We start from the raw sequence: 23,460 nt of genomic DNA, 5'->3' as shown, positions 1-23,460 counted from the left end.
AAACCGAACTAAACTGAACCAAACTAAACCCAAACCGAACCCAAACCAAAGCTACTTTGGTTTTAATTGGGTTGAGTTTTATAAAACCCAAATTAACCAAACCAAACCCAAACCGAACCCGAAACTAAACCGATATGCCCACCCCTAATAAAAAGTGAGATCGCCAGTTTTCAACGATTGTACGGATATGGCCGTACAACCAAAAGAATACACTTCCAACTCTAAACCAATGACTCATCCATGATGGCTGCCATAAATTCAAGTAATATACCATGGTGGCTTTCGAGGCGGACGAAACTTCCACAACAAATCCGTTTGGATTTGTTTCAAACATCGGAAAACCACCAAAAGAACATGATGGCCACCGGAGACTTCATACTCTTGTACAGAGTAAATAATAACACCGTCCGCCAATAACCATAAAAGAAACAGCAACAAAATCACTATCGCTGTCAAAGAGGATGATCGAAGAGCACGAACAATGGTGATCAGCAAACAGGAGAAGAAACGTTTGGGTTTTATCCAAAACGATAACATTGTCATCGTAGATTTGTTAAATAAAAAGTGTGAAAACACAAATTGAAAAAAGAAAGATGAACACTTGTAGAAAAGGAAGAAACTATGTAATTAAAATCTACAGAACCACCGGCCCAAGCCGGCGGTCTGAGATTGAGGAAAAGATGGTTTTATTAATCGCTTGTTTGATCCCCTGGTAACCACCCTCTCTGACAACTTTAAGGATTGATTGTCGTCATTGGTTGCGTTATTGGCCATTCTTAGGAGTTTTGCTCAAATATAAATAAAAAGAAACTAAGGAAAAAGGAAATTTCTTTTAAAAAATCATAATTCTAATAGAATGTACGCTACATCAACAACTGAACGTGTTATATTTTAAAAATTCAACAAATAGTAACGTTTTTATATGAACGAAAATTAACGTGCACAATCTTGTTCATTGACGCATCGTCACCGTGCGTGGGGCTCGAGTGATAGTTTACAATTCTGCTAGTTTTTCTTGCTTTCTCTAGTGATTGTTTACAACCTTTGTTATTCTATGTTATATAAACAAAACGTGACACCCGTCACTTTGAAATAATAATACAAATAACACGATAAATAATAATATCTGAAATCTCTATTTATAAATATTTGAAAGTCAACGTACACGCTGGAAATCTAATAAATAAAATAAATGTTAGAAATATAAATAACAACATAGAGTCAAAAATCTGAAATGTATAAATAAGCGGAAACATCCGAAACCCAAAGGTCCGAAAGCCCAATAACATCCAAAGCACCAAATCGATGTAATCATTCTTTGTCGTTAGTTTCACCTGAAAAGGGGAAATGAAGGAGGGGTGAACAATATGGGAGTTGCCCAGCGAGGTATGGGATGCTAAATCGCAAACCATTGACTCAGTTCATAGCACTACAACTATGTTATAACCAATGCGATGATAGTACATAGATACTCTCTGGACCCCGCATTCTCCTCATAAGGATATACGTATATAACTCTCTAGGCGTCCCTAGTACAATAGTCAACACTGCACCCCACAAATCTCTAAGGCGTCGTAAGTACAAACGTCTCTGTACCCCCGCAAATCTCCACAAACATGGCAGCCAATACAAACGTCTCTGCACCCCGCAAATCTCCTCAAATATGGCTGCCAGTACAGACGTCTATGCACCCCGCAAATTTCCACACATGGACTCGTTTATATAATATATATAACAGTTCTTAACATCAAGCATTTCAATCAACCGTTGAACCCTCTGTTATCCTATTTCCATTTTAACAGTCAATAACAATAATAAACAAGCAAAACTCTCAAACATACTCGATTCACAGAGACGTATCATGTTTCGAAACTAGACTTTCCATAACAGTAGTACTAAACTAGTTCGGGAATTAAATGGAGAAGCCCTCACCTTAGCAGCAAGAAGAAGTGGTATCTATGAACTCCAGCTGCTCAAATAGACTCTAAATCTGAGACCATGGCGAAAATTCGAGTCAGAACGCCCTTCGAACGGTTTAAAACGGATCTGGTCAATGTTACAGAAAAGTTAACCCGCTGGTCAAAAGTCAACCCGATTAACCCTTGACCAGAAATCAATTACCGCCGGTTAACCCTTAACCGATTTCGAATGCAATTGAACCAGATCCTAATTAATTTCAAACCGGTTTAATCCTAACCGGAATCAATTCCTAATAACCAGCCGATTTAACCTAACCGAATCTAAATCGATTTAAACTGGTCAACGAGTTGACTCACCGAGTCACCAGCGAGTCACAGCAGTCCGGTGGCGGCAAGGCGGCGGTCCGACGGTGGCGAGGAGGCGGTCCGGCAGCGGTACGTGGCGGCGGTCTGGCAGCGGTACGTGGCGGAGGACGGCGGCGACGGGAGTGGCGATGATTCCTGGTGGCGGTGCGTGGCGAATCTTATGGAGGCTCTAACAGCTTTGTCTGAGCTCCGATTGTTGCGTGGTCGGTGTCTACGGCCTCGCCTCGACGAGAGGAACATGATGGTGGCTTTATTTATGCGAGATTCTCAACGGTTACGAAGATATGACCGATTTACTGAATGAACGAAAAAAAAGCTCAAAGCATGGCGGTTTCCGGCGATTCTCAGCTGCGGTGAACGGTGGTGACGAGCTTGGCGTGACCTCGGAGTGTGGCTCAGTCTCTCTTGTGACTCCATCTACACAAAGGTTTCCCATTTCTTTTTGTTCTTGAACTCTCTCAGTTTTTCTCTCTTTTCTTCTTCTTCTAACTTCTGATTTTTATTTCTTTGCAGGTGGAGAAAACAAGGTTGGGAGGGGTATTTATAGGCAAACATCTTGGGTTTTCGAGTATTGCTTGGGCCTTAGCCGGCTAACGAGTTCTGAGACCGGAATCAGGTCGTTACTATTGTCCCCCACTTACAAGGAATTCGTCCCCGAATTCGAATCATCTGTTGATATCCAATATCATCGCAACAAACCTCTGAATTAATCGATCTGCTCAGTCTCTGAGGCCTGCTGCTGAGCTGTATCCCTCCTAATGAACTCTGACAAAAACTATCGACATTTCTTGAATTGCTTTCAGTTGTTGATCTAAAATCTCAACTAGCTGACAAGGTGCATACAGTCTCCTTGCGGTGATTTGACGTCTGCTGCAAAATGAACTTTGGCTCTCCCTCAACATTTTTCAACGCTGACACATGGATCACGTCGTGGAAGTTTGATACACTGCTAACAAATCCATTCTGTAACCAACTGCTCCAATCCTCTCCACCGAGGAATACAGTCCCATGTACCTCGGTTAAAGCTTCTTTAGCTTATGAGTCTTAGATCCTTCCTGAAATGTCCTTATTTTTAGGTATACTAGATCGCCATATGTAACTCCAAATCCTTACGGCGCTTAGCTGCATAAATCTTCTGACGGTCATGGGCTTCCCGAAGCCAATCTTTAAGCATGTCCATTTGCTCTACCGTCTCTTGAACAATCAATAGTTTTAACTCATGTCCCTCCTCCACTTTGGTCCAACAAAGCCTACCATAAAATAGCCTCATATGGTGATATCTCAATCCTCGAACGATAGCTGTCGATGTGTGCAACCTCTGCTAGAGATAGATGCGTTCCAAGCTTTCATCCCACAGGAAGTCGCAATCCCTGAGCATATCTTCTAATGTTTTAATAGTTCTCTCTGACTGACCATCTGTTTTCGGGTGGTAAATCGTACTCATATGGACCTTTGTCCCAAGAGCCTTCTAAAAGGCTCTCTAAATGTAGATGTGTACTCGCATTCTGATCCGATACAATGTTGATAGGAACTCCATGCAACCTCACAACCTCGCTGATATAAGTCTACGCCAACTGATCAATTTTGTATGTCTTCTTAATTACTAAGAAATGGACTGACTTGGTAATCTATCCATGACTACCCGTGTGGCAACCTTTCCACATATGGTGATCGACAATACAATAACAACATCCATAATCACCATCCCTCATTTCCACTCTGGCAAAAGCATGCTCAACAATAACCTGAAAGGCACCTGATCCTCAGACATAACCATCTGACATGTCTGACACTGCGACACGATGTAGGTACAACCTTTCTCGTACTAGGCCAATAATAGTAGCACTTCATATCTTTGTACCTCTTGGTGTTCTCGATGGGTAGAGAAACACGAGTGATGTGTTTGTTGTAAGATCTCTTTTCTTAACAACTTATCGTCTAACACACAAACTCGGTTTCGGTACAGGTACATCCTGTTCAAACTGTATGATATCCAATACTCTCAATCTCGATCTACTCAACCAAAACCATAACCGTAACCTGTGCTTGGCGTATTATCCCTAGAAAATATGTCTGCTACAAGCCTCAAGGTCTTATGTCTTTCCCTTGACAGTAACGGCACACAATCTGAGACTAGTAAATGTCTCAATAACTCATAAACCTCCTTGTTTCCCGATACGTCGCTCATATGCCTACCCAAGACATTTGTCACCTGGTTGTCCTTACCAGATGGTATGCGATATCCAAACTGTAGCCTGTTACAAACTCAATCCAATTGCACTGTCCAAATACAAGTCTTAACGAATGAAGATCACTTTTAGATTCTAGTGATCCCAGAGAATCTGAACTTCTTTCCTGTACAATTAGGATTTTCAAACTATAACGCAAATACTATTGCAGCCACTCCGAATCATGAATAGGGTAGTGAGTCTCGTGAGGTCTCAACTGACGCAATGCATATGCAATGACCTGATCATCATGCATCAATACACAATCTGCAAACGTTCATCATGCTCTATATACTCCAAGAATAAATCAAAGGGGTTGTCGCTGAGTACAATCGCGCACTTGTCCTATGAAAGACATCATTCACAAGCTTCATGAATATTATCGGTGCATTCGTCGACCCAAAATGGTATCACCAAAACTCATAATATCCATAATGGAAATCCGCATTCCATACATACTCCTCAGCTATAGCAATCTAATGATATCGTGATGCCAAGACAACCTTCTAGAACCATGAACCTCGCTCCATCTAATCCAACAACTTATCAATATGATGGTTACCATGTTCAAGTCTATGTATTCGATACAAAGCCTGAAACTCCCATTTTTCTTCCTTACAAGCAATACTGGTGCTCCCCACGGCGAAGTAGTCGGTCTAAAAAAAATATATTTCCCTGATGGCTCCTCCAACTGTACTCGACCATCTCTGCTGGTGCTAAACGGTATAAAACTCGTGAAACCAGTGCTGTCTGTGGTTCCAACTCAATCACAAGAGCGTCTCCTATGTCTAGTGGTGACCCTTCTTGAGGCCACAAATACATCCTCATACTCTGTAATAACTAGAAGATCCTGCAGCTCGCTATCCATCATTCTTAAACATCAAAATGATCGCCAAAAAAGTTCCTATGCTCCTATATCCAATAACTCCTCAGCATGTGGCGTGCATGCAACTAAAATCTGCTCTGCTCCAGAAATATGAACTCTTGCCCTCAGACAATCCAACACTACTTGATGTCGTGAAAACCAGTCCATCCCATAATTGATATTGTAAAAACGTAGCTCCATCTCTCACGAGTCTACGAACAAATCGGTCCACCAAACATAACTGGTACACCATGATGAATATAAATAGCTCCCAACGTCCAATGCCAGTTGTTCGAACTGGGACATCTTCTGAAACGATCAACCCAGCCAAAAACTGGCAAACATACCAAGCGTAACTCCAATATCAAAACAACGAAAGTTGTCGCACCCCCAATCCAAAAAGCAATCCCTACGAGTTTGCAAACTAACCATGCCTCCAAGGCAGTCAATATACTCATCAACACGAATAACACATGCCAACTCATGTCTCACATCTCATACCACTTAATCTCCAGTAACAAAAACTCGTGGAGCGATGGCTTGAAGTTTAGGTGGTGGCAAAAACATCACATATCCACTCGTAGACAATCTCTGAACACAGAAGACGAAACTGATAAACACCTGAGCAATCTATCAAACTGTGATCATGCGTCTGTCGAACATCAGGCTGAAACCCTGTTAGCTAGAGAATAGATGACGATGATAAACTAATCGTCAATAAAAAGACAATTGGGTTAGAAGTTACTGAACGGAAATGTGATGTGTTTTTCTTTCTCTTAAAACTCCCAAATCCCAAAAATAAATTTGAAAATGTCTTGAAACTGATTAAACCGAGTTAAAACTGAGTCAAATCCGAGTCAAAATCACGTCCCAACAAATCCATCCCGGGTCGGAATCGGGACGAAACCCCGCTTTGATACCAAAATTGTGTCACCCCGATTTACATAATAAAATCTTACGATAAATAAATAACTCTGATACCAAAATTTTGACACCGTCACTTTGATATAATAATAAAAATAATACAATAAATAATAATATCTGAAATCTCCATTTATAAATATTTGAAAGTCAACGTACACGCTGAAAATCTAGTAAATAAAATAAACGTCTGAATTATAAATAACAAGATAAATTTGAAAGTCTGAAATGTATAAATAAGCGGAAACATCTGAAGCCCAAAGGCCCGAAAGCCCAATAACACCCAAAGGACCAAACCGATGTAATCACTCCTAGTCGTCAGTCTTACCTGAAAGGGGGAAAGGAAGGAGGGGTGAGAAACATGGGAGTTTCCCAGCGAGGTAAGGGATGCTAAACCGCAAACCACTGACTCAGTTGATAGCACTACAACTATGTAGGCCTAGCTCTAGCATGAGACAATCACAGTGCCTATTACACCACACAAAACAATCAGCATATGTCTAGTGCACTAGACATGCTACAACCAATTCGATGATAGTACATAGATACTCTCTGTACCCCGCATTCTCCTCATAAGGATATACGTATATAACTCTACAGGCGTCGCTAGTACAGTAGTCCACACTGCACCCCGCAAATCTCTAAGGCGTCGTAAGTACAAACGTCTCTGTACCCCGGCAAATCTCCACAAACATGGAAGCCAGTACAAACGTCTCTGCACCCCGCAAATCTCCTCAAACATGGCAGCCAGTACAAACATCTCCCCACCCCGCAAATCTCCACACATGGACTCGTATATATAATATATATAACAGTTCTTAACATCAAGCATTTCAAGCAACCTTTGTACCATCTATTATCCTATTTCCGGTTTAACAGTCAATAACAATAATAAACAAGGAAGACTCTCAAACAGACTCGATTCAAAGAGACAGATCATGTTTCGAAACTAGACTTTTCATAACAGTAGTACTAAACTAGTTCGGGATTTAAATGGAGAAGCCCTCACCTTAGCAACAAGAAGAAATTGTATCTATGAACTCCAGCTGCTCAAATAGACTCTAAATCTGAAACCAGGGCGAAAATTCGAGTCAGAACGCCCTTCGAACAGTTTAAAACGAGTATGGTCAATGTCTACAAAAAAGTCAACCCCTTAGTCAAAAGTCAACCCGATCAACCCTTAACCAGAAATCAATTTGACCTAACCGCCGGTGAACCCTTAGCCGATTTCGAATTCAAATGAACCAGACCCTAATTAATTGCAAACCGGTTTAATCGTAACCGAAATCAATATCTATTAACCAACCGGTTTAACCTAACCGAATCAAAATCGATTTAAATCGGTCAACGAGTTGACTCACCGAGTCACTGCGGTACGTGGCGGCGTGACACAGCGGTCCGGCGGAGGTGAGGCGGCGTTCTGACGGCGGTCCACCGTCGGTGGTTCGGCGGCAGTCCGGCGGTAGCCCGACGGTGGTTCAGCAGTGGTCCGGCGGTGGAGGACGGCGGCAACAGGGTGGCGACGATTCTTGGCGGTGGCGCGTGGCGAATCTTCCGGAGGCTCTAACGGCTTCGTCTGGGCTCCGATTGCGGCGTGGTCCGTGTCTACGGCCTCGCCTCGACGAGGGGAACACGATAGTGGCTTTGCATGTACGAGATTCTTAACAGTTAGGAAGATATGGCCGATTTCGTTTCAGAAGAAATAGAGACTGAATCAATGGCCAATATGATTTGATGTAGGGCAGAGCATAGAAAGTATGTCAGGACCCAAAATCTAAAAGAAAAAAGAAACAGTTAAACCTTGATAAAGAAAAAATCCTTTCCTGATAGTAGACTGATACTGACCATCTAGAGAAGATAATAATTAATTACCAAGGTTAGGTTTTCATAGGAACCTATGTCATATGGATGCTTATAGACTTGCCCACATTTCTCTGCTAACCACATAGCTCTCACCCCTTCGTGGGACTGCTCAATATCCGAAACATTGTTTAGCAGATGAACAAAAACTAAGCAGAGTTAAGAAGATCATATTAGCAATTGAAAAAAAGAAAAAAAAAAACCCTCAATGGCTGTTTTGTTTTGTAAACTGAGGTAAATGTGCCACTAGAGAAGACACCTAACGCAATGCCCATGGATAAGAATAAAACCTGAAATTACTTGAGGTTAAAAAATCATAAACATTAAAGTAAACATGAAAATTGTTGGTAGTTTCCGAAACAATAAATCATTACATATGCTCTTAGATAGCATCCCATCTCTTGGTCTTCATCTGTGGTTCAACAGTACGCCTTCCCACAAGCAAAACCTAAGAATCCAAAGAATATACATATACGACCCGGGGCAGATGCAGAATCAGATTTAATGGGGGGCACAGAAAAAGTTTTCACTATATTTTGATTTTGGATTGGGGGCACTTCTATACTCTTACAGTAATTGTTAAAGAAAATAAAAAGTTAGTTGGGGCACGTGCCCCCGTACGTTACAATTTGTGTCCGCCCCTATATACGACTCACATACTAAGGAACGCATAGGGAGATATATTAAACCTCTAGAATTTTGGAAACGCACCAGAGAGAATGTATGTCCCAAGTTGTTGATCCAAATACAATGGTGGTCCTTTAAATCAAATACAGCTGAATTAGCATAATATAAAGGGTTATTTGCAAAATTGACTCAAAACTCAAAGTCAAACATAAAATTAACGCATGTTTTTTTTAGATTTTTCTTTTTCTTTATTCACTCCACAAGTTCATATTATTCACGAAAATACCATTAGTTTTTTTTTCTTTTCGAAAATGACATTTTTACTCTCTTAACTTCATCATCTTCAAGTATTTACAAGATTCTCAATGCCATCAATACACCAACCCTTATGAACAACCAATTTGAAGCTCTTAATGCACCTCAAGTCGATTTACACTCTTTCTTTCTCAATTCTTATGAATTAAAAACAACATCTCTTTCACTTTCTCTCCATATTCATCCAAAAAAACCCCAAGATTTTGATTCTAAAAATTTTATGGTTCATACAGCCATTGAAGCTTACGATTCTTGGTAGGTCGCTTTTGTTTGAGATTCTGTGTGCTTTGAAAAGTCTTTTGTGTGCTAAACAAGTTATCTCACTGGTTGAAACAATGAAATTAGTTTTTTTTTCAGATTTGTTCGTCCAGACAACTTCCGGATAAGTCAATTACAAAACTAACCTCTGCATTGACCAGAAGACTTCCATGTAAGTCGTATGGCTGTAGAGGACTTACATGGAAGTCTTCTGGTCAATGCAGATGTTAGTTTTGCAATTGACTTTTAAATGTGTTTTTCTTGACGACTGACATGGAAGTCATCCATCTTTGTTTGTTAAAAAAAAAACAATTCGAGACGACTTCCATGTCAGTCGTCTAAGGTAAACGGGTTAGTTTTGCATTTGACCTGATTGTGTCAGAAATTTGACTTTTCTGGACGACTTACATGTAAGTCTTCCTGTAGAAAATTAAAAGATCAATATTTTATTAATTGAAAAATAAAACAAAAAAAATTATTTTTGTCTATACGACTTACAAGGAAGTCTTCCATGATTTTATTCCGAGATTCTGGTCAAACCTTGCTTATCTTGGAGGACTTCCATGTAAATCGTAGGACGTACGACTTCCGTGTAAGTCGTCTAGAAAAAAGAATATTTTTTGTTTTATTTTTCAATTGCAAAACTAACCTGAGACGACTTACATGGAAGTCATCTAGGTACAACAAAATATTAATTTTTTTAATTTTCTATTGGACGACTAATGTGTAAATCGTCGAGGAAAAGTCAAATTTCTGACATAATTTGGTCAAATGCAAAACTAACTCGTTTTTCCTAGATGACTTACATGGAAATCGTCTAGGTTAAAAATCAATTGCAAAACTAACCTAAATGGACGACTTCCTAGAAGTCTACCAGACGATTTCCGTGGAAGTCGTCTGCGTCAATGTTTAATAAACTTTCAATTTCTCTAAAACTATAAAGACTTTTAAATTTTTTTTGTTAATTTATGTATACTAGTCAATATTGGGGCTACTGAATGAAATTTATAACTTAATTGGTGATATTTATGAGGTTACCAATATTCATGCTTAGTAAAGTTTCTAGCTAATTGAGAAATCTACGTTAGTTTTTGTAAATTTGTTAAGTAGTTTTAAGATATGTTTATTTAATTTTTAAAAGTGTTAAGTGACTTCAAGAATATCAAGCAACATGGTTTAATGTGTCTTCTTAGATCATAAGATATACTTTTTACTTATGTATCTAATGAAAGTGTTCTATTTTTGAACTTATGTAATGTTTTATCTTTTGTGAATTTGGCTAAGTTTTCTCGAGAATTCTTCTCCCTTAGTTGTAATAAATTTGAATATTTTTTTTGTGTTATTGTGTTTTGCTATTGAAGTTGTATCAGTAACTTCAATTATGTCAAGTAATTTTGACAAGATAATATTGTGGAAAATGAACATATTTACCAAATTTTTACATTAATATCTCTTCAAAATTATAAAAAAAGTCACAACTAAAAAGGAGTACACATGCAAATCACAAAACAAACCACAAACAAAACTATTATAGACCATTCCTCTACAAAGACAGGCTTAGACTCTATTTGATATGGAAGAAGACTTCCTGGATGTCGTCTGGAAGACTTTCTAGAAGTCGTCTCGAAGACTTTCTGAAAGTCTTCTGACGCATTATATTTTAGAAGAATTCCGAGAAGACTAAGTCTTCTAACGCATTATATTTTAGAAGAATTCCGAGAAGACTTCCCATAAGTCTTCCAAAGTCTGATCCAGATCTGAAAAATATGTATATCAAACCCAGATCTGAAAAACCTGCATATCATATCAAAAAATGTTCAAATGGCTTAAAAATAGAGAAAATGAGTGGAAAATTAGATAGATATACTTTTATAGAACACACAAAGTACATATCCAAGTGAAAGATGAGAACCATCTGATTAAAAACCTGCTACAAAAAGATAGATTAGTGAGAAAGACATGAGATAAAAATGAAAAATTCATATAAAGTTTAGTGTTTTCAAGTAAAGAGATTAGAGTGGGTTTGGAGAGTTTTAGTTTGAAAAAAAAATATGAACTTTACGCAACAGGAGGTTACCAAATGAAGAAAAATCAGACATAAAAACTTACCAAAACGCTCAGATCTATTATGAAAGGGAGACATGGGAGAAGACTCCGTCAGAAAACTTCCTGGAAGTCGTCTGGAAGACTTACTGGAAGTCATCTGGAAGACTTCCTGGAAGTCGTCTGGACGTCTAGAAGTCTTCTAGCCCAGAAGTCTTCCAGATCTGAAAAACTTGCGTATCCAAATCCAGATCTGAAAATCCTGCATATCAAAAAATGTTCAAATAAATTAAAAACAGAGAAAATGAGTGAAAAATTAGATAGATCTTTCCTTATAGAACACACAAAAATACATATTTAAAATTAATAGATTTACATTTAAATGAGTGGAAGATGAGAACCATGTGATGAAAAACCTGCAAAATAAAAGATAAATTAGTGAGAAAGACATGAGAAAAAACAATAAATTGATATAAAGTTTGATGTTTATAAGTTCAAAGAGATTAGAGAGAGGTTGGAGAATTTTAGAATGAAGAACATTACATTTTTGTTGCAGCCATTTGGGAGGAAGAGAGAAAATATGTAAATTTTTCTTTATATAGGGAGACAAAAAATCCAATTAAGTTAAATATTTTCGATTCAAAAGACTTTCAAGTAAGTCATCTAATAGAAGACTTCCTGGATGACTTACTTGTTAGTCGTATAGACCCTAAACATAACCTCTAAACTAAATTAACTAGCTAAACACTTCATAAAATCAAATTAAACTTAAAAAGTGTTTTACTATACACATAAATAAACACATATAGGTAAAAATTTAATTTTTCAAAAAATCATTTAAGATTTCCAAAAGCTAACCCTAAGAATACATACAATACTACAACATATGTTGCAAGACCCTAAACCAAAGAATATCATGATTAACTACTTTCACTCATCTATGTTGAAAACTATTCAATTTTATTATATTTTAATTTACATCACTTAAAACTGTTTATAATTACATGATTTTTATTTTTCACTTGTCAAAATATTTTTTAAACAATTTATAAACTATTTTTAAGATCAACAACACCAGATGACTTATCTGGAAGACGACTTCCAGTATCTCAGAAGACTCAAACCTTTGCGTAAAAATGAGTTCTGTTTTTTTGTTTGGTCACAAAGGGTTGGATGTATTTTTACAAGACTTTTAGGTTAGTTTTGCATTTGATTCAAGTTTAGGTATAAGTTTATATTTCAAATCAAGTTTTGAATCATATTTGGCAAATTCCCCTAATATAAAATGGGTTTGGGCGATTTTGATGTGTTTGGCATGATGCAAGAGACATGAGTGTTCAGTAGAGAAAATACCTTAAGCTCACATCTTTTTGCAAACTCGGCATGGTGAACTTTCGGAGGTTTGAAATGTGAACACTTCTCACAATACCTCAAATCTCCTCTCTGAAAAGGAACTTATAATAGTTCATCTACCTATAAAAAAATCAAATCAGCAAACTGAAAATATATAATCTTAACATTCAAAATAATATAAGTATACTAAATAAAAAGCAACAAAAAATTTCAAAGCATAAGAAAGTTCAATGGCTTCGTTTTTTTATTGAGAGTGTCTTGTTTATATAGTAAACTAGTGGTATTCCGGCGCTACACGCCGGGTTCGTATATTTTATTCTCTAATGAGTTCAAATTTTTTTTATTCCATTAATTTTTGCTTAAATCATAAAAACAGTTTTTATGTGCTTGTGGTAGTAGCTTGTGCCACATATGTTTTGATGTTGTTGAAGGTAATTTTTTTGTATTCGTAATTTTTTAAGTAACATGGTAGCATGATTACTCTAATCTTGTAGAGTGATTTTTTTTGATGCACCTCAAACAATAGTTCGCTTTCTTTTTGTTTTATTTTCATCCTAGTTTTCCGGTATATTTTTCTAATGTTGAACTCTCTCTGGAGTAAGTAAGTAAGCAATATAAAAATATCTTAAAAAACATATTAAAAATATTTAGTTTACTCTCAATTTAAAATGATAATAACTTTACTACTTATGTTTTGTTATTCTTATTAGAGATTATCTGTTTAGCTAAGCATACATAATATTTTCCAAATAGTATATTTCTTAACTAATTTCCATATACATATACATTTATGCATATTATTTTAAAAAGTTTATGCTTAATTATAATTTTGTGCATTTACCAAAAAGATATTTTAGAAATCGCCGGTGTTTATGACTGAATAAACCTTCAGTTTTGTTATTTGGCATATGTGTAAATATATTTCATCTTACAATTAAAATCCCATAAGAAATATACATCTTTCATCTCCACTTTTTGTATCTGTGAATGTTTACTTTAAGGTTTATTATTATGGATTGGATTTTAGTCCTTTTTGTTAAAGGTTGTTAATTCTTATTGTTGATATTTTTGCTTTTTTTTTTTTTTGAAACATGAGTTTGATCTAAACTGTCTAGATCATTGTGATGGATATAAGCATTATAGTTGTTGAATTCATAAAAATGTTTATTTTATGAAACTCTTTTAATTAGTATTTTTTATTTCTGTCTTTTTTGTATTTTATTTGATACATTTTATTTGATACATTTTATTTGTATTTTAATGTCAATACTTGTTTTTTCTTTCTGAAATATTGGCAAGAGATTTGAATTATTTGATTGATAACTCATGTTTTAGAAGCTATAACTGAATTTGAATTTTAAGAATATATTTTGATTACGAATTAATTATTGGATGTGGTTATCTATCAGTTTTTGTTAATTTTATGAACTTAATGACCGAGAAAGAAAAAAATCATGAAAGCCGATTCTTATTTTATCTTTTATCTTATTTGGTCTTTGTTTGATTAGACATGAGAAAAAATCATAAATGAATTATCTTGTATTTATGAATTTTTATTTGTTCTTTAACTTAAATATTTGTGGATTATATGTAAAATGTAGCTGTAAATCATTTACAAACGTTAATCTCATAATGATATTTCCTTGCCGAAAACGTGACATTTCTTTTAAAATTCCTGCAAATTGTAAGGAATTGAAAATTTTAAGGCAAATCGATTAATTAACATTCAGCTTCTTCACAAGATTACATACACTTTTGTTTTCTAGTTAAACTTGAAACACTGGATTTTTTTACTTAGCTAGAGAGGGGGGAACGTCAAGTTTTGATAATTGAAATTGATTCCAGACTGTTTAGGTATTATGTTCAGAGACTATATATTCAGTGTCTTTCCACCAAGAAGTTTCAGCCTCTCTCACATGAAGCCTTTCTTAGGGTTTTCCAATGCCGTCTGCAGCTCTTTTATCTCCTTTTTTTTTGTCTCGTCTCCATGAGCCTGTGTAGCCTTGTCTCCAGCTCATAAGGACATACTCCTTGTTGTTCCTCCAATGGTTCTGAGCACATATGTCTGACCCTAGTTCCTTCTAAATACTCACTCTTCTCTGAAACCTCATATAAACCGTTTCAGAAAAAAACAGTTCCATTAGAGAAGACAATAAAGATTAATGTTATGTGGGAGCCTAGGCGTTGGAGTTGAGACAAAGAATCCAAATCTTTGACCGCTTGAATATCAAGGACTTTAAAGTCAAGTAGTTTACCTTGAGCTTGGAATAGTTACCCTCCTGTTTTTTTCCAATCTGAAGAAGTTCAAACTCAGTTTGAAGTTCTGCTTCAACCTGAAATTCTAATAATTTCTCTATATTGCAGCATATCTTAATAACCTCTTGATGTTTTCGTCTCAATACATCGTTCTAACATTCAAGAAGCCTCTCTACATCGTTCCTTAGATTGACGATATTGTGAATCTCTACTCTACCAGTAAAGACCAGATGTAGTAAATAACAAATCACTCCAATGCTGAACAAAACTCCCTTCTTTGCAGTTCTGGATTAAGACAAAATTGAGAGACCAATTAATCAATGGACTGTCTATACAATAATTGATAATAAATTCAAGCTCACTGGGGATATACTTAACCGATTCAGTTTTTGCTGCAAACGAAGTACCATCATTGAATCGAATGGAGACAGGGGAGTCTGTATGACATCGAAACCACTGAGCTAGTACACAAAACCTTCACTGAGATGATGTCGGGAAGTGTTAAGCCGGTGAACACATATTGATGTCTGGATTAGCGAAGACTGATAAGGGGAAGTGAAATAAGATAACATCAAATTGAAAAGTTGATAAATGAAAGCAAAGAAATTAATAACCAACGTATCTTCAAATCGATGAGTTCAACGCCTATCAGCTCACCGGCTTTCTAAAATAAGGTCAGACAATCAGGTTTCTGAGATATGTATGCAATAGTCATAAGTAACGAATCAAGCTGCAGGGGTTACCTTCTCAGCAGATGGATATCAGTGGTGTTTAAGCATCTGCAGCTTTCAAATCGGCGAAAAGAACATATGAAGTCGACATAATTCGAGGTGATGCTTGACAAAGTTGAATCTTGCAGATATCTGAGCGGTGGAGGTATACAGTGCATCGAAAATACTCATTTATAGCTCGAGGTTGTAGCCGTTACCTTTGACGATGATGAGGCTCAAATAATGAGCGGAGGGGAAGGAAGTTGAATGCAGTTTAATGAGTCAATTGATGGAGGAGTTAAGCAGAAACTGCATCCGTTACAGAGATTTTGATCGGATTCCATAGGTACGTACACAAATGGTTATGGCGTCTTCTTCACCACATGCGACATCGTCTTGCTAAAACCCTACACAATACTGGGCCAGCCTCATTATATAAATAAGGATCCACTAAAATAAAAAGCCTATAACTTAGTCTCAGTTGATTTCGGCGCGAACACGGGAAAGCTGTTTTAAAGAGTTAAAAAAGAAATCGCCACGTGTCATCGTTTGCCCCTCTCTTCCAGATGATGTGGAAAGACTAAACTCAACTTTATTATTATATATATATATATATATAGATAGATAGATTGGTGGAAGTTGGCTTTCATGATAATCTATAAAATATAATATTCTATAATAATTTTTTTTTAAAAAATACTATGTTTTTAAAGGAAAAAAATAATACCTCGAGACTAACTTTCACCAGAATTTTGATTGAATTTTTTTACTATAAATATTTAAATATTGAATGCATGATATTAAGAAAGAAGATATATCGTGATTTGATTGCAACTGATTTTTGATTGATAAATCTCACTATAGCTATTTAAATATTAAATATAATAATAAGGAAAAAAAGAGTAGAGAATATATTGTATCAAATTTTGAACGAACAAAATAATCATATCAACCATGCTATAAATATCTTATTATAAATTTCTAATACATAAATAATAAAAAATGTTAAAAATATCATATTATATTTTATAAAATTATAAAACTATAACTTATAAATAAAATATATAAAATATCGTATATATATATAAATATCGTATATAAAATTTAGAATAAAAATAATTATATGATAAATATTTATAAAATAGTAATAGTATTCTTTATAGTTTCACATAAAACTATACAGTTGACTAAATGTGAATTTATAATATATATTTTATAATATGATAATGTTGTATAGAATGATATATTGACATAATATTATTTGTTAATGATTTTGTAATAGTATTGATTAGACTTGTATGTATATTAATAGCCTTGAATATAGTCATATATTGACATAATATTATTTAACTATAATATTTGACTAATTTATTGGGTTGTCTACGAAATGAATTGGATAGTAATGTTTTTATTTTATTTAAATCAAATTTTTTTGTCTAATCATTAAGTTTGGCAAGTCTAATCCTAGTAACATATGACTAGACATTTTATGTCATCTTTGCTTAGTCACAATTAAAAATTAAGCAGCCAATCAAATTATAGCGTTTTTTCTTAAATGTTTTCTCAATTAATGGAATGATTTAGAAGGGTTTGTTAAAATAGAAAATATTTTTTTTTGACATCAATAGAAAATATTATTTGTAGTAATTTTTGACTAATTTCAGTTTAATTTAAAAAAATAGTTCAGTTTGATAAATTATAGTTATTTTGGTTCATATGTATAAGGGGCTGAAACCGGTAAATACCAAACCAAACCAAATGCCAGTTAAAAGCAACATTAGTTATAAATTTTGTTAAATTAATAGATTACTAGGGTCGGCCCGCCCTACGGACGGAGGGCGGGATGATAATTTAAAAATAATTTAAATAGTTAGAATAAATATCTTTGATTTTTGTTTAATATTTGTTTTTATTTTAAAATATTTTGTTCTATAAGAATATGAATCATTATTTTATTGATTGTTGTTCGTTATTCAGCTTCATTCTCATTATAATTAACTAAATTTTTTCCTCACGATTAATAAGATTGTTTATTTAAGGTTTTATTCTGTTTTTTATTTTGATGGTGTAGAATTGTTGAATTAAAATGACAGTTACCTTCAACGTTCTTTGATTAATAACATTATATTTTTTATATTTATTTTAGTTTGAAATGTTTAGTTTTATAATATATAGTAATCATTATTTACTATTATAGAAATGTGCACATTAGTATATATATATGTTGGAGAAAAAGACATAGAAGAATTATTATAAAAATAGTTATTTTTTATCTGTGACAGACATAAATCCACTAATATGTTTTATCCTATAAATTATTCAGATTGTGTAATAAATTTTCTACTATAAAAATAACATTAAAACTTTTGTAACGCAACTAATGTACACAATTATTTTGTACATTTGTGAATAATTTGAAATCATATATCTCAAACCAATCAGCTTCTTTCTAGAAATATTTCCTTAGGAACGACAACATGTAAAGTTGTTTCAGGTGTTATTATCTTCTTATATTTAAACACGATAAATTTCACTTGTATATGATAAATTAAACTGAATGTCATTAGAAAATAAGATAATTTATTTTCGCATCTCATAAAAGCATGATAGAATCATAACATTTTTGGTATGCTCTTAGGGTTATATATATTTAAAAATAAAATTATTTGAATTCTTCTCCTTGGTTTAGTGAATAATGTTTAAAAGACTTATAATTTTAGGAAATCAACAACAATTTTTCACTTTCTCTTTTCAAATCATTGACAAACTATATTAAATGTTAGGGAAAAAATATCAAACTATTTTGTAGAGATTATGTATTTTCATTATATTATAATCTGCTGACTGGAAACGATATTAAAAATTTGTTTGAATTGAAAATTAAATACTAATGATAGAAAATGATGGCTAAATGTCTAAGTAGATTTGATCTTAGTAGTAAATAAAATTGAAACAACCAAACAACTCACCGGATCAACCCAGAATTTAGAGAGAAAATTTATAACTTTCTTTTTTTTATTCTTTTACTTAATTAAATAAATGCTATTTTAAAATTTTAAAATTTTGAAAATTAACAACAATTTTACACTTTTTCTTTTCCAATCATTGGCAAAATATTTTTTTAACTGTTAGGAAACAAAAGATCGAATTATTTTACAGAAACGTTGTCCTATAGTGTTTATTTTTATTTCCTGGGAAGTAAACAAAACACTTTTACATAACATCCACCAACAATATGATATTATTTTATTTCTTCAGTGGAGATAATATAATATGTTTTATACCGGAATTTACACTTGAATTTATATTTGTCCCCTTCTCATTATTTTCATGCTAATGAGCATGTTCCTATAAAAATCTAACATATATAAAATCAATGCAGTGCATACACTCGGGACAATTCCCCAACAATATGGCCATCTACTAACAGCATGCTCAGTAACTACGGAGGCTTCTAAGCTCCATCTTCCTTATCAACTCATCCGAGAAGTCAAGACTACATTTGAACCGCTAAACACAATCTTTTTTTTTCTTTTTGAAACTAAGTGTGAAAAAGTGGGAAGCTAAGTGTCATGACACTGCAAGCTCCACATACTCGCGGCCTGACAGCAGTAGATATAATCAAACAACGATCTGCGATTCTGAGATGCTCCAACGCGACGAACTCCTACGAAGTTGAAAAGTTAAAAGGTCACAGGCGAAGAAAACAAAGTAGAGCAGTGGTTTTCTGCAACTCTAAGAAAGAGATCCTAACGGTCTCAAATAGAACAAATGCTTTTCCCTAAACATTAACCAAGAAAAACAAACGATTAATTGCAAAATCACTGTAACTCGGGAAAAAGAGAAGAGGACAAATCTCGGAAGAGTGCTTATAGGATGAAGAGAGACAATGTTAGAAACAAATGATTTAACAATTAACACCAAAGCCTATCCAAAACTAAAGATATGATCCACTACAGATCATCAAAAGATGAAAGCTTACAACAATCAAAACCCGTAAGAAAGGTACATATAGTTTCATGCGGTTCTGGAGTGCCTCTGTTTCTTCTTGATCCATTTGCAGTGCTTATCTAAATAAATATACAGCAGTGAACTCTTCTCATTAACATCTAAGCAAAAATACAAAATACAGAGAAACTGAAAAGAAGATGATGAGAATATACCCAAATTTGGTTAATTGTCGTTGCTTTGTTTTTCTTGGTCCTTCCTATAAGAAATTGACAAAAGTCATGTACGTAGAGTAGTTAATTAGAAAGAAGAGATGGAGGATACTTAAATTAGAGCTAGCCATTTTCCAGAAAATAAAGGGATATATATGTTTGAATAGGTTGGTAGGATGATTTCGAGAATAGGAATGGTAACCTTTTTATACTGAGATTTCCACTGTCTTGCAAGAGAGAAGCAGACAATTAATGTAGATCGTGTATGATTGAATCAAGGAGGCCTTTAAGAAGACGAAAGGTGAAACTGATTAAAATCAGGGTCTGAGGAAGAAGATGAATCAAAACCCTAGAGTTAGAGCCTACATCCGGACGGCGGAGAAGAATAATGGTTCAACCATTGAAATCGAAAACGAAGTGTTTAGTGACAAAACTAAACTATTTTGGAGATGGGCTTTTCAGAGCTTCATCTAAAACCCGTTTGTAATCTAAAGCCCAAACAAAAAATAAATTAGAATAAATGAAACGCTGTGTTTTGTAAAGCGGGACAAGTGTCGTCACAACGTCGACCGAATTGTTGACGTGTCCGCCTACGTGGACTATATGGGAGGGATTCAAGCTCTTCTTTATATATATAAAGATGACCCGAATGCAGACCGAATTGGCCAAACTTCGGTTTGGGGCTCTGCTAGTTGGTTGATATTCATGTCGAGGCATAATTCAAACCCATTAGTTATGACTTTTGAAAAAATTACCGGTTAATAGGCAGTATATTTTCAGTTTGGAACCCAATCAAAGTGAAGGCATGTTTTCGATATGACCAGAATAAATTAATGTTTTATCTAAGACCTAAAGAATCTATATTATTAAGCTAGCTTTTGTTGAATGTTTAACCTAAAATTGTGTGCGTTTGATATCACTATACCTATGTCGAGGGAAAAGCACCTATTTTAACCTGAGTTTTACCCGTCGTGTCTATTTCCTCCCGAATTTTGAAATGGTGCGTATTCCATACCGAATTACATAAAAACTACAAAGTACTATATAAACTTTAAGTGTGGTGCCTTTTTCCTTTCCGAACTTTATAGTAGTGCATATATTATACTGAACTAAAAAAAAAATTCAAAAATACTAAATAAATTCTCAAAATTGTGCTAATATATATTAATCGTCAAAGGTGTATTCAACCATTAATCTATCAAACGATGTCGTTTTTTGATAAATTCCGTAAAATGTAAAATTTAAAAATACTACATAAACTCTCAAAATCGTGTTTATATATATATTAACCTCAAAAATATTAGTCATCCGTTAATTTATCAAATGATGTCATTTTAGATAAATTCTGTAAAAATTAAAAATTAATTTTTGGAAGGTTTAAACTCTCATACTGGTGGACAAGTAAGATCAGATTAATTACTAGACCAAAGTAAAATTTTTGTATAAATTTGTAAACAGTTACTGATATTTAAGTTTTATTTTAATCAAATAAATATTATCAAAATTTTTTGTTACAGTTTTATAAAAAAATATATAATCATTTATGTTTTAATTGAATTTTAAAAATCATTATTTTATAAATTTAGACCAATTCAGTGGCTGCTGCTCAACCCCTAGAAGGCTATTGATTCTTTGCATTCTTTATAGAGGACACACATAGCTAGATTGAGATGTATATAACTTTTTGTCTTTTGATTGATCAATAAATATGAAATTTCATCCAAAAAAAAAAAAATTAGACCAATTATTATTAATTTAAATATTTATTTTATAGTATTACTAAAAATTGAAATATATTGTAAAAATTTAGAATTTTGTGTTGGTTTACCTTTAGATCATAGGCAAAAGATGTAGTTTTTGATAAATTAAGTAAAATTTAAAATTTGAAAATATTACATAAACTTTCAAAATCGTGTTTATATATATATATTGACAATCAAAGATGTTAGCCATCTGTTGATTTATCAAAATGGTGTCATTTTAGATAAATTTTGTAAAATTAAAAATTAATATGTAAACACGATTTTTAAAGTTTATGTAGTATTTTTAAGTCATTAAAAATGTAGTATTTTTAAACTAAAAATTTACGGAATTTATCGAAAACAACGTCGTTTGATAAATTAATGGTTGAATAATACCTTTTGATGGTCAATTATATATAAGCACGATTTTGAGAGTTCATGTAGTATTTTTGAATTTTTGTTTAGTTCAGTATGAAATATGCACTACTGTAAATTTCTCGAAGGAAAAGGCACAAGGCTTAAAGTTCATGTAATATTTTTTTGAGTTTTTATGTAGTTTGGTATGGAATACGCACTATTACAAAGTTCGGATATGCATAACCACGATGGGTAAAGTTCGGGGTAAAGTTGAAGGACAAACTAATGTGGATAATTAAACATTTTTAAAAAATCAGCGAATGATCATGTGACATATATAGAAGGGTGGCCCGATGGGTGTGTCAAATACTATAACTACCTATAAAAGCGTCTAGAAATAGGCAAATCCAAATCAGTCTCATGACATGTTGACATATAGTCATGTATTTCATGTAGCAAATCGTACCTATCTTTTAAGTGTCAAGGATACGCATATCTCATCATATCAATTCTTCTATATAGCGTATCTCTGTTTATAGTAACTTCATTAACTCTACGTAACCTAGACGTCTCTTGTATATATACTCACTGTAACCTCTTCTAAATGAATGAGAGAGACATAACATTTACATGGTATCAGAGCAGACCGTCAAACCCTAAAATTTTCTTCTTCTCTTCCTCTCTTAACAATCTTTCTTCTCTCTCTTGCTTCAACTCGCCATGTCTACTACATCGGCTGAGACAGTTGAAACTGCTCCTCACACCCTTCTTAATATCAACATGACAAACGTAACCAAGCTTTCCGCCACAAACTATATGATGTGGAGCTTGCAAGTTCATGCTCTCCTTGAGGGGTATGACCTAGGTGATCACCTTGATGGTTCTGTTCCTCCGCCTGCTGCAACCGTCACCGTTGATGGAGTTCAATCTGTCAACCCAGCACACACGCTTTGGAAGCGCCAAGACAGACTGGTCTACAGTGGGCTCATTGGATCCATCACTCCCACCGTTCAGCCACTGATATCCACCTCCAAAACTGCTGCAGACATCTGGAAAACACTTGCAGACACGTATGCCAAACCGAGTCGTGGTCATATTCAACAGCTCCGCCTACAAATCAAAAACTGGTCAAAAGGAACTCGATCTATAAATGAGTACATACAAGGTTTCACTACCCGGTTTGACCAGTTGGCCCTATTGGGAAAACCCATTGAACATGACGATCAGATAGAATACATACTTGGAGGCTTACCAGAAGAGTACAAGTCCACTGTTGACCAACTTGAAGGGCGTGACATAGCACCATCAGTCATCGAGATTCATGAAAAGCTACTCAACCGAGAAGCCAAGCTACTAACGGTCTCTACCTTGCCAGCTATTCTCCCGATCACAGCCAACACTGCAACTGCTCCATACAGTGGTCGTCCTCAGCAGTCTCAGTCTCAACACAACCGTCAGTCTCAAAACTGGAACAAGAACA

At 34.6% G+C, this 23,460-nt stretch overlaps 2 long non-coding RNA genes across 4 annotated transcripts; both read right to left on the bottom strand.

Annotated features, from left to right (window-relative positions):
- Positions 1 to 14,460: 14,460 nt before the first annotated feature.
- LOC106304326 lies at positions 14,461 to 16,112 on the bottom strand. Of its 3 annotated transcripts, none has more exons than XR_001262707.1 (4): positions 15,755 to 16,112; positions 15,385 to 15,675; positions 15,011 to 15,296; positions 14,461 to 14,854 (listed from the first exon to the last, which is right to left on the bottom strand). It is a non-coding gene; the product is annotated as an uncharacterized LOC106304326 (long non-coding RNA). The 3 variants fall into 3 exon arrangements; XR_001262708.1 differs by having other exon boundaries at positions 14,461 to 14,861; positions 15,390 to 15,675; XR_001262706.1 differs by having other exon boundaries at positions 15,390 to 15,675.
- A 2,841-nt stretch (positions 16,113 to 18,953) lies between these two features.
- Positions 18,954 to 20,292, bottom strand: LOC106304148. The gene is made up of 4 exons (XR_001262652.1): positions 20,084 to 20,292; positions 19,885 to 19,928; positions 19,704 to 19,791; positions 18,954 to 19,388 (listed from the first exon to the last, which is right to left on the bottom strand). It is a non-coding gene; the product is annotated as an uncharacterized LOC106304148 (long non-coding RNA).
- Positions 20,293 to 23,460: the final 3,168 nt, after the last annotated feature.

The sequence above is a fragment of the Brassica oleracea genome, chromosome C7 (assembly GCF_000695525.1).
Source record: "Brassica oleracea var. oleracea cultivar TO1000 chromosome C7, BOL, whole genome shotgun sequence".
Classification (NCBI taxonomy): Eukaryota; Viridiplantae; Streptophyta; class Magnoliopsida; order Brassicales; family Brassicaceae; genus Brassica; species Brassica oleracea.
Note: the sequence above shows the minus strand (reverse complement) of the source record. Positions and strands in the feature narration are given on the sequence as shown.